This window comes from Carassius auratus, unplaced genomic scaffold (assembly GCF_003368295.1).
Source record: "Carassius auratus strain Wakin unplaced genomic scaffold, ASM336829v1 scaf_tig00023280, whole genome shotgun sequence".
NCBI classification, from domain to species: Eukaryota; Metazoa; Chordata; class Actinopteri; order Cypriniformes; family Cyprinidae; genus Carassius; species Carassius auratus.
In genome coordinates, this window is record NW_020525254.1 from 76219 (window position 1) to 88505 (window position 12287).

General features: G+C 37.2%; 1 pseudogene; it reads right to left on the reverse strand.

Annotated features, from left to right (window-relative positions):
- Nucleotides 1–2: 2 nt before the first annotated feature.
- LOC113077825 (3-ketoacyl-CoA thiolase B, peroxisomal-like) lies at nucleotides 3–3404 on the reverse strand (annotated as a pseudogene).
- Nucleotides 3405–12287: the final 8883 nt, after the last annotated feature.

Genomic DNA, 12287 nt, shown 5'->3' on the forward strand with positions numbered 1-12287 from the left:
AGTTTCATACATAATAAATCATTTTTATTCTAAAAAATTAGATGCAATACAACCTTTGTAAATTACACTGTTCCTCAAAACAGTTTAAAAAAGTTTATATGATGTGTCCATATCAGAAGGAAAGACCAGATCAGATTAATGTCACAAATCAGAGAGATAAAAGTTGTTATTATGATTGTTCTTACAGATGCGTGTACATTTTCATGATCTGTTATCAGAGTTGAAATGCAAGGCACTTTAAAGTGAGATCTGAATGTTGAACATCCTCAAAAGTAAGGCAAACTACGCAAGAAGTGTGCTCTCTCTGCTTGTGTTTACAGTTAGACTTCTAGCAGCTTGATTAAAAAGAATTTGTGACTGTTAGTTTCTCTGCCTGTCATCATCTTGGGATCTTGAGACAGGATCTTTCATCACTGGCCAGGATACTCAAAAACTGCAGCCGCTCCCATTCCAGTCCCAATGCACATGGACACCGCGCCATACACTCTGCAACAAAAAACACAACACTGTCTCTCTGAAAAAAAGGGATCATAATCTTTTTTATTGCTAAATTTAAAAACTGTGTAGCTAGGCTTGCAGTAATGTATTAGGTTTGTGTAATTTCAGCAATGCAGAAAAAAGAATGGAATCATAAAATCTAGTAATTTACGCAAAGCAGAAAAATTCAAATGGAATTCCAAATTTGGGGGAAATAACAGTTTTCATCGGAGCCTCCTGTATGATATTATCATATGATTATGTATGTTCACATCTTACGTCTGCGTTTGAGCTCATTGAGCAAAGTCACGACCTGTCGAGCACCAGTGCAGCCCAGCGGATGACCAAGAGCAATGGCTCCTCCATTAGGATTCACTTTCTCCATAGGAATGCCCATTTTTTCCACACAATACATAGCCTAGGAATATTGTGAAAGTCGCTGTTATGAATAACAGGAAAGAACTGAAAAAAAAACCTGGGGGAAATCCAAGAAAATCTATCAGTCACCTGACTGGCGAATGCTTCGTTGATCTCAAACACATCAATATCATCCACTGTCAGCCCTGCGCAAACAAATGCAATAACACGGCTCATTAACAACCATTATTCTGGAATAATGAAAATGGAAAAGCTATTTACTACTTGAATTTAAATGGCCCATATGAACATAGAGATACAGTGAGAGCAGGTGTACTCTCACCAGCTTGGTTGAGGGCTTCTGGGATTGCATAGGCTGGGCCAATGCCCATTACATCTGGTGGAACACCCACAACAGTGCTTCCCTCAGCACCCCAAAAACAGGAAGTCCCAGTTTCTCCACTGTAGATCTCCGGTCAATTAGCAGTGCTGCTGCGCCATCACTCACCTGACAGGCATTACCTGCGATGGGAATGAAAGTTGACTTCTGGAATTTAACGACCAAATTACGTTTCTGTGATGCTGCCAGTTTCTTTGAACACTGGTCGCAGTTTGGCCAGGCCTTCAAAGGTAGTCCCAGGCCAGATCCCATCATCCTTTGTGACAGTAATAGTGCGCTCAGTGCCGTTTTCATCCACAAATTTAGTAGTGACCGGTGTGATTTCTTGATCAAACAAGCCTTTTTTTTCTGTGCCATGGCTGCCCTAGTGTTATAAAAGTCCTCAAATAATTAGTACTTTGAGTTGTTTTGAGTGCTAAATACCAACAACTAGAATGTATATACTATCCATAAACATTATAGTAACACCTATTTTTGTTGGGAACTGAGAGCAAAGTGGTCCTGTGCTTTCCTGGTGATGCAAAATCTCTCAGCAACATTCTCTGAGGTTATTCTGAAAGAAAATAGAGAGAGAAAAAAAATGCAATGTAAAGATTAAAACAGAGTATAAAAGAAATAACAAGCATACCCCTTGGGAATGATACAGTCTCTGGTTTTCTCATTGTCCATCAGTCGAGGGCTGAGGTCTCCAGGGGTTATTCGGTGAACGAAGGGACATGTTCTCCACACTGACAAGAGAAAACAAGGGAAAATAAATTAGGTAGATTCTTATTTGAGTAACTAGGAAACCCCTGCCCTATGCAAAGATTAATGCTACACTTTCACTTTCACATCCGTTACTGAATTCAACCATTACAAATGTAGCATACTAACCATGTCATATGAACCTCATCTGATTCCACCTTAAAACACAGAAGAAGAAAAAAAACCTCTTTTAACTACAATACTGTATTTTATTACGGTGTGTCCCAAACTGGCCATTTTACAGGTTAACATGTAATTCTTACCTGCAATATTAAAAAGTGCTTGTAGTCCAGAAGAGCACTGCCTGTTTACACTGTAGACGGGTACAGACTCAGGAAAACCACTGAAAGATAAAGAAAGGCTTGAATTTGCAGCCATTCAAATGTTTAGCAATATCTTGATTTACTCATTTTACCTAAAAACTGTGCAACTCAGGCCATCAGTACACCTGCACCAGGATGTAGTACATAACCTGAAAAATAGCAATAAGTGTATATTAAAGCTGAAGTAGGTAACTTTTGTAAAAATGTATTTGTGAAACCTGTCATTATGTCCTGACAGTAGAATATGAGACAGATAATCTGTGAAAAAATCAAGCTCCTCTGGCTCCTCCCAGTGGTCCTATTGCCATTTGCAGAAATTCGTCTGCTCCCGGTAAAAAACAACCAATCAGAGCTGCGGTCCATAACTTTTTTTTGTTTTCAAGATTTACAAAATGTATATAATAAGCGAGTACACCATGAATCCATTTTCCAAACCGTGTTTTTAGCCTGTCCTGAATCATTAGGGTACATCTATAATAAGTGTTTAAATTCGCACTATTTTAGATTGGTTCGGGATACTGCGGCGGAGTAACCCAGTACCGTTTTGATTCTTTGAACAGAGAGAAGTAGTTCCGGCTACGATGTTCTTCCGCAAAACGCAAGCAGTTCTGTTTATTAACCTCTAGTCTAGAGCGTCACAAGTTACCTACCGCAGCTTTAATATTAAAGCCAGAAATGAAAATTCACTGGAAACTGACTCACCCTCGGGTCTTTCAAGATGAAGTTGAGTTTGTTTCTTCATCAAAACAGATTTGGAGAAATTTAAATCACTTGCTCACAAATAGATCATCTGCAGTGAATTGGGTGCCGTCACGAGTCTGATTATGTTTCTGATTAATGCAATACATATCTGATTATGTTTCCTGGTGAACCTTGCTTCTCTTGTCAGACTGGATATCATTGGCTAGTACGCTCTGACGTATTCGTATGGAATTATGGGGAATGAAGTAAAAAATTTGTCATTTGTTGTTAATTTTAAATAACACTAAGTCCAAAAGAAATCAAAGAAATTATATTTTATAACGAACATTAGAAGCATTCTTGGCAGTTTTGTAAACGTTATAATTCCGAATTCTTTAAAATTCTTGCAAATTCTTTATTATTCTTATATTATGTATACATATTAAAATTGTCTAAATATCAAAGTGTCAAATATTATCAATTTGACATCGTATGATCATTTATTTATTTAAATAAATATCTTACTACAGTTACTGACTTCGGTGCATGTAATATGCAATAAGAAATGTAAGCAGTTCCAGATTTGCATGATACATTTTAAATGTTTGGATGGCTAAAAATGAATAGTGATAAAAAGTAATTCTAACATTATAATGTACAAGTCTGGAATTCTAAGATTTTTTGATTGTCTTACTATATCTGTCTGTCTGTCTGTCTGTCTGTCTGTCTATCTATCTATCTATCTATCTATCTATCTATCTATTTATTAATTTATATTTAATTAAAAAAACTTTCTTATATATAAACTCTTTTTCAAGAGATAATTTACCCTAATAATGTAAAATGTAGCCTTTTTAAAATGCGCTAAACACTTGCAGTGCTGCTATTGACAGTCGGCCGAGGGCGCCAGATTCGCGCGCAGCCCGAGCGTCGGTAGCCCCCGCGGCGCGTCATCGCTTCCTGACGCTGACATTACTCTCACTCACTCGCTCCTCTGTGGAAAAACTCGGCGTCAGTCAGTGTTTGCGGAGAGGAAACTTTCTTCCTTTGACGGCGCGCAGTCGACGAGATTTGCAGCTATCCCAAGCACACACCGCTCCATCTGTTTGGATTACTGGCATCCGCGACTCCAAAAACATAATCCGCAAAGCTTCTCGGAAGGTGGATTTGTGCGGTTCCCTTCAATTTGTGCGTGACAACTGTATTCAAGTGCGCGCGGCTTCCGGATATATCCCTGTTTTGCTGTATCTCGCCAAAAGCGTACGAGCACAGTTTGCGGATTTTTCTTCTTTACGGCGTCTTACCCCGTGAACTCTCTTTAAATCTCACATTGGTTTAATTCGTCTTAAATATCTGCACCAGCATGAAGATACGCGCGTGAGGTGAGTTCTATCTAGAATGATACTGACTGCACTTACATTTAGGGTAACGTTAGTAAGCAAAGATTTACTATAGAGGGTAATTTCGTCATTGTTTTGGTTACACATAATGCATTAGACGCCAGAAAGAGTTTCATGTCACTGCTATTGAAGACAGACATATTCAAGTTCATGTTGTGTTTTGTCTTGGCAGAACTTGACACTTGAAACGTCTAGATATAGGCTGCATGTACAGTAAATATGTAAGCAAAGTATGCGTATACATAGCAGTATGTAAAAAAGCATGCATAAAGATTTTTCTAATTTATGGAGTTGTATTGATTATATTGTACATTGCATAAATTATGATGTTAACAGGGTTGACCTGAATGCACACAATTATGGTAACAGGGTTGACCGCTTATGATTACTACTCACAAACTTTAAAAGATTAAGTGATTTAAAAAAAGACCTGTCCTTGAAGAGCATAAAACGTGATATTTGTATCGTTTTAACAAGGAGGAATTCGGAATGTTAACAGGGTTGAGTACACAACTTTTATGTACAGCAAATGACAGCATTTTCATTGAATGATCTATAAAAGCTAGATCACTTAAATACATTAAAAAGCCAGAGCCTATGTGATACTGATAATAATAGGGATACAAATATAGACACACAGCCACTTTAATGAAAAAGGAGTTTGATGGGATGTGCTGGGATGTCCTGCTTTTTCTCGCACTCGTCCTTTGGTCACTCACTGTACCTTGAAATGTCTTTGTTTTCTGAAGATCCCTCTGCTTAATGAGTCATTACATATAGATTAGTGTTTCTGTAATATGCACAGGTCTGTCTCAGCCAAACCCTATGTCAAGAATGTTTCTTACGACATAAAGAAGGAATCTAGATGAACTTTGTACCTTCATTGCGATAATTGCTGGGATTACATTAAACTGAAGACACCAACCAAGTCTTTCTGAGTCATAATACTTGCCTTAGACTGGTGCAGTGGTATTTGTGCATGAGCAGTTTTTCATAGCTATTGATATCAAGTTTTGGTTAAACTTCTAGGCAGATTAATAGCAGAAATGCAAGAGGAGTAGGATAGGATCTAGTGAGTCACCTGACCTTAAAGTTTATGATCTTTCGACAGGCCTGCTACACACTCGTGGAGCCACATTCTCAGGGTCTGTGTTTATGTATGCTCTGGTTAGGAGCATCTTGACAGGAAATAGAATTCACCCTCCCTAGTAAAGGAAGGAAAAATTATTAGTCCTTCAGTTTGAGCATTAGACCCCTTAAAGACTTAAGTATTTCAGAAATTTGATCGCTTGCCATCACACACAAGTCTTCTGCTCGTCTAATGGAAGATCTGTTCAGAGCACACGGGAACATTTCAAAGCAAATATGTTGACTTAATTTCACCCTGACTCATATTTTCAGCAATCCCTAAAGGACTATTTCGGGAGAGAGCTGTTGAAATCTGTGATGAATGACTACCTAAGATTAGAATGTCGGAGAAATGTGGTATTTTATCCTGTTGCCTTAGAGCTCGTCTTTTTTTTTCGTGGCTCTAAGTCAAAGTGTTGCCTGGTCAGCCACAGATCTTCATGATGGATCATTAATTTTGGGCTTGATCTCAGCGCTAGCCGACTAGACGCAGAGGAAATCACAGCAGTCTTTTATTCGCTTGCTTGAGTGATTGGACACACACACGCCAAAGGGCCAGCGGTCAGTGTGATTCGAGTGGCTCCTGCAGGCTCTTTCTCTAAAGCTGTGGAAAGAACAGGGGAGGTGCTTTGCCTCAAGTTCAGTTTTGATAAAGAGTTTCAGTGTAAGACATCAAAGTGTCTAAATTTGGGTCAGGGTTTTCCAGTTCTGAACTGGTCTATTATCCGTAAAGTGTTCATCGAAGATACCATCCACTTGTGCGTTAATTAGAAATAGTTTTCCTGGATTGTGATAACACAAGTTGCATTCGAGGGTTTCTTATCTAATTTCATCCTCTTAAGCACTCTGGTAGTTCCCCGTTTTAATGAGACGAAAGGAAGCCGTAATTAGGTCCTGTGTGTGTGAGACGAGATGAAATGCAGGTGAATTGCCCTTATTACAAAGAGTGGGAGAAACACTTAACGAGACTGAGATATTGCCTTTTTATGACCCAACACAATACAGATTACTTTTTTTTTTTTTATTCAAAATTACTTTTTTGCTTAGGTATCCAATAACTTTCCTTTTCATCATTAGACCATAGCAATAAAACTTTTTTTTTTCAAATAACAGCAAAATAGTGTATAAATATATTGATATTACATTAACAAAATAACTTAATTACATGCAAAGTACACGTAAAAGCTGTTTTTATTTAGATAGTAAACTAGTAAAGAAACTACAGAATCTACAGAATTTCATGAGACTGTTTATAATATCTTAATGCCACATTGTCAACATATGGCGATGATATAACAATTTAATTTGATGTGATAATTTTTTAAATATGATATATATAATGATATATTATATATTTGATTGCACTGTATCTATATGGATAGTGCTGGATATGTAATGCCTCTGAACTATGCAAATTAAAATAGTGTTCAAGCACAGCTTTGCTTTGTTTAAAACTCAAAATCGATTTTGTGAATCTCATAAGTAAAGCCGGTTCTCTAATCAGCGGTTAATTCCATCAGGTGCGTGATTTCACATAGAGCAGCTGTTACTACACAGAGCCGTTGTTAATAGAGAAGATGCGCAAATCACGTTAATTTTCTTTGCGATTGTTAGGGTGCTGTTGGCCATAGAAGAACCATTTTGGTTCCCAAATATTTTTTCAGTGAACAAGAGCCATTTTGTCTTATTCTAAAGAACTTATTTCCACTATAAAGAACATTTTTAAGAATCCAGTCAAAACGCTTACAAAATTGAAGGTTCCATGAACAACCTTTAACATCCACGGAACATTTCCATTCCACAAAAAAGTTTCTAAGATTAATGAAATATTCTTTACAGTAGGAAAAATATTCTTTTAAGAACTATTCACTGAAAAGTTATTTTGGAAAGCATTTATGTTGCGTCTTGTCACGTGATTAAGTTCTGTTGACGACGTAATTTAGTCGTAATTTTCGTTGACGAAATCAACGCTAATGACATCACTGTGAAAACCTCCTTTTTGGATCCTCTATATTTAAGAGTGAGGGTCCCATGAATGGTAAAGGATCTTCATGGATCCGTAGATGCCAATAAAAACCCCTATTTTTAAAAGTGCATGATATTCTTGTCCTATATATGACTGAGGTCTTATAAAATCAAAAGCGCTCCTCTCCCAACAAGCCACTCGATTTGACATATTAGCACAAACAATGCTGGATGATTAATTTCTTAAAGCACAAACTACAATAGTAATAGTGATGCTTGCCCTTAAGCAAAGTTACCTCCATGACTAAGAGAGACCTCTGTGATCACCCTGAATGTTGTGGCTTGTTCTTGTTTACCATTTTCAGTTTAATTCCATCTAACAGCAGTTACTGTTGTGAAACCAGGATGTACTTTGTTACTTGTCGAATTGTTATTGACTCGCAGTGAAAACCTCTACTTCCAAAAGCATCAATCACCTCCAAAAGCGAGTGATACGTGTCAGATCCCCCTTTTAACCTGTCATGGGCAGCGCTGAAACCAAAAGTGGTCTCACTGCAGGCACAGTGAAGGATAATCATTGAAATTCCACTGACGTTCAGAGCAGATTTCTGCCGTTGTAATGATTTCAGCTGCCCTGGAGACATCTGCTAGCATATATTAACTCAAATGAGCAGAAAAAACAAAGAAATTGTGTGCATGTGTGCGGGGTGTTTGTGAGCGAGTGATGTTATACAATGATAACAACATATTATTGTGCAGATGGTGCTTGTTTTCTGTGTCTCAAAATGTATTCCTTGTGTGAAAATAATCAATGATTGCCATAAGACGGCAATTCCATCATGATGCCTTTTCGTGATTTGAGCTCGCTGTGTCTAATTAAATTGTTCAGGTCGGCCTATATTACATGCTGTTGGTCAGTCCTCTTTTTATAGATATGATCAGGAGAGAGATTTTTTGGGGGGTGGGCATAAAATTAAAATGACTGATATCACAATGAAGAAAAAGCTGAATTAAAGTAATGAAATTCTTGAAAAAAAGAACAATTTATGACCACTTGATTAAATATAAAAGTTTTTGTTTGTTTGCTGGTTTTATTGTATTTGTTATACCTGGCCACAGTACATCACTATAGTCTGTCACACTGCTCTGGTATGATCTTAGTCCAATCTTCTTCCAGTCTTTTCCAAAGTTCGGTGACTGTAGTGGGTTTCTTTGTCACCAAGGATTTTCCAAAGATTTTCAATTGGGTTTAGATCAGGACTCTGGGCTTGCCATGTCATTATTTCAGTGTTTTCAGCTTTAAGGAATTGCTTTACCCATTTTACAATGGATGGGGGCATTGCCCTGCATGAAAATTGCAGGTCTATTGGGTGATAAATGCAGGGAAGGAACTGCATGTAGCTGCAGGAGGTTCTGATAAACATTTGCATTCACTCTGCAGTGTAGCTTTATAAGAGGCCCAACTTCTGCTGCAGAAAACATCCGCCAAACCATGACACTTCCTCCTCCAACTTTCATTGACTTCAGTGTTTCCCCAGTTTGGCGACTAGCATAATGTTTCCAATCGTACCCAAATAAATGCTTTGGACCAGTTCTTCTCTCTACACAACATGCTCCTCAGCAAAGGCAGGCGTAGTCATTTGATTCTTCTGCTGATGAGAGGTTTGGTCACTGCAGAGTGGCCTTTCAGTCAGACATCTGTAAAATGTCAAGACACTGTATGCCGAGACCCTGTTCAGCACTGAACTGGCAAGCAATTCCAGCTGCAGTGTTGAACCGATTGCCCTTTGAGATCCTCTGCTTTATCCTGTCCTCTTGTGCATTTGTCTTTACTAGCCTTCTTTGGGGGACTTAAATGATTATTGACAAAGTAAAGGCCCTGATACACTTCAATCAAAGTTTGTTTTCATTCTTCGTTTGGGGGCAAAAGAAGTTCGAAAAGGCTGAACGACGGTATACGGTTTTCCAACTTTCCAACCCCCCTGCGATGCTGGAGGCGGGGTGTACATGAATGTACTGTAAACGTGTTGCGAGGCTCGCGCGTATCCCCTTAACAAAACAACTATGAAATGATGAATCGTAGGCAATCGATGTGTGAGACGGGATATTATAGACAAAATAATAATGTTTTAGCATGATGTGGATAAAATATTGGAGTCAGTTTGTTAATTTATTAGTGTTCATTTTTTTGAACTGCTAAAACAAACTTAGTTTCGGCCTGATTTTGTTTGAAATTACATCATAGCAGTTCGTTCTTCGGTTTCGTTTGAAGTGTATCGGGGCCTTAAAGAGGCAACATTCTAGAAATCACAGATTTGGAAAGACCAACTTCTCTTGCCATGGCCTTCATCTGGTTTCAGTCACATTAGAACGGCTCACCATCTTGCAATCTCAGTGAAAACTGTAAAGTAAGGCTGCCAGTTAAATAAGGGGTGTCAGATAATTAAGGAATTTAGCACCAGGTGCCAGATTAACTCACAGTGAGGAGAGACATTTAACTGGGAGATATATAAAAGTGTTCTCTAATTTTGACCAGAGTTCTTTTTCAAATTTCTCATTTAAGTTTTTTTTTTTATACTGTGCTTCAGAATATATTTAACTGATGAAATATTCTCAAAATTGCACTTTTACTCCTGTTAGGATAACTTCAAGTAGGTCTAAGCAAAGTTTAGGAATTTGTAGGTTCTCTAATTTTGATGTCCACTTTATTCAGTATATATTAATTTCTTAATAATAGCCAAACTGCTGAGTAATATTTGAAATGTTTTGCTCACCAAAATCAAGGTCAAGTGATTCAACCAACATGCAGAAATGGAAATGATATCATCGAAAGCATCCAAAAATGACTGTATGTCGAGATAATTTCTTCAATGAAATAATTTCTTTTTCTAACAAGGCAAGTTTAGTTCAGGCTGTAAAATGTCTTTATGTATTTAAATTATGAACTAAAAAAAAAGAAAAACTTTTTACTTTGTAAAATATATAAAAAAAAATTAAATAGCGTTAAAGGTGTATTTAAGGTTTAAGGAAAGTACTTTTTGACTTGATGCTTATATTAATATTGTTTATATAAATTGTAAACATTTATTGAAAGTTTTTCAAATGCTACTATATGAAACCAAACCAAGAACTTGGGTCTGTCTGCTTCTTTGTTTCCTGCAGATGTGGTTCTCTACCAAGGTGTGTAGATGAAGAAGGAATCTATATTTTAGGATGTATTGTCTGCTAAGGGAGTGTGCTGGGGTAGTCACGTGTTAGTGTGTTTATTTTATATGTGTGCGTGTGCATTGCCTCACCCGTGAAAAAAAAATCCAATGCAGAAAAGTAGATTATGTGCTCAGGGTGTGAGATTGGCTTGGCATTATACAAGTAAGCCTCTCCTCGGTGGTCCCAAGAAGGAATTGGCTTTAGCAAAACTGATGTTGTGTCATTTCCCAGAAAAGCTGCCGCTACAACCTGTGAGTCACCGGGTTGCTGACAAAGGAAGAGGGCTGTCCTAACCAGTGAGCACTGACCTGTTGGGTTTACTCATCGCAGGAACTGTGAATCGAGCCACACTCACGGGGGCAACAAATAGAGAAGGAAAACTCCAGCTTTTGTCATTTAGATGATGTGTGTGGGTGTTTAAACATGTTGGTAAGAAAGGTCTGGCATCTGTTGACCTATTGACAATGTGGTTTTGATCATAAAGGTTATATTAAATTTTTCTTAATGTGTAAACCATATTTCTTTCTGTTGCCCACATGGTTTCGGATTAAATGCAGGTGCATTACATTATTGTTTTACAAAGAAAAGTTGATGTCACAACATCAACAGCACAACTTTGGAGAAGGCCACAAAACAGGATCTCTTTAGCCACACTCTTAATTAAAAAATGTCTGGACCATGCAGATAAGGCGATAATTATTTAACCAATAAATTATACTATAAATGGGCCATTTCTTCTTAATGAATGAAAAATAAAATCCTAAGAACTAAAATTGTTTTAATGCTATAAGTAAATTTAGGCATGTTATAATGTACAATATCTTAATAATGCACAGTTTATGCATGTTTTCAAGGGATCACATTGAACTACATTATGGATCAAAATCATTTCATTCTGTTCCCCACATGGTTTCCTCTCAAACCTTTTTTGGATCATTTACATGCTTACACTCCGTTGCACGCAGGTACACTACATCATTCTTTGGCGATGGAACGTTTGATGTCATGTCTTCTATTTCCATGTTTAATGCATCTGCATGCTCAACATTGGGAAGCTCTTTCGCCACCCTCTGAATTTTCTTATTGTAATCCATATGGTGCCGGACTATGGACCATACAAATAAATTCATTTAGACATTATAATACAATGCATATTCATTTTGAGGTTTGCAAAACTTCACATTGAACAGTGTGATTGTAAGTGTTTTATGATGGCAGCGTTCATCTAAATGTAAAAATAAGTAAATAAGCTATAAAACAAAGTATCTGCTAATACCTAGCATGGTATCAATAAATCATGCTTTCCTATGCAAGGTATGATCTGTGTTATAGTTGTACAGTATATTTTAATATGGTTATACAACTGCGGGCAACACTTTACAATAAGGTTTCATTTGTTAAAATGTATTTAATGCATTCATTAAGAGTGAGCAATGCATTATTGTTACAGTATCAAATACAGCTGTTTATTGTTCATTAAATAACATTAACAAGTACAGCTTAATTTGAATAATTAGTAAATCCTGGAATCAGCAGAAAAAATAGAAAACAGTTATTTTAAATGGTATATCTATAAAATATATTAACACTGTAAGAAGATATGTT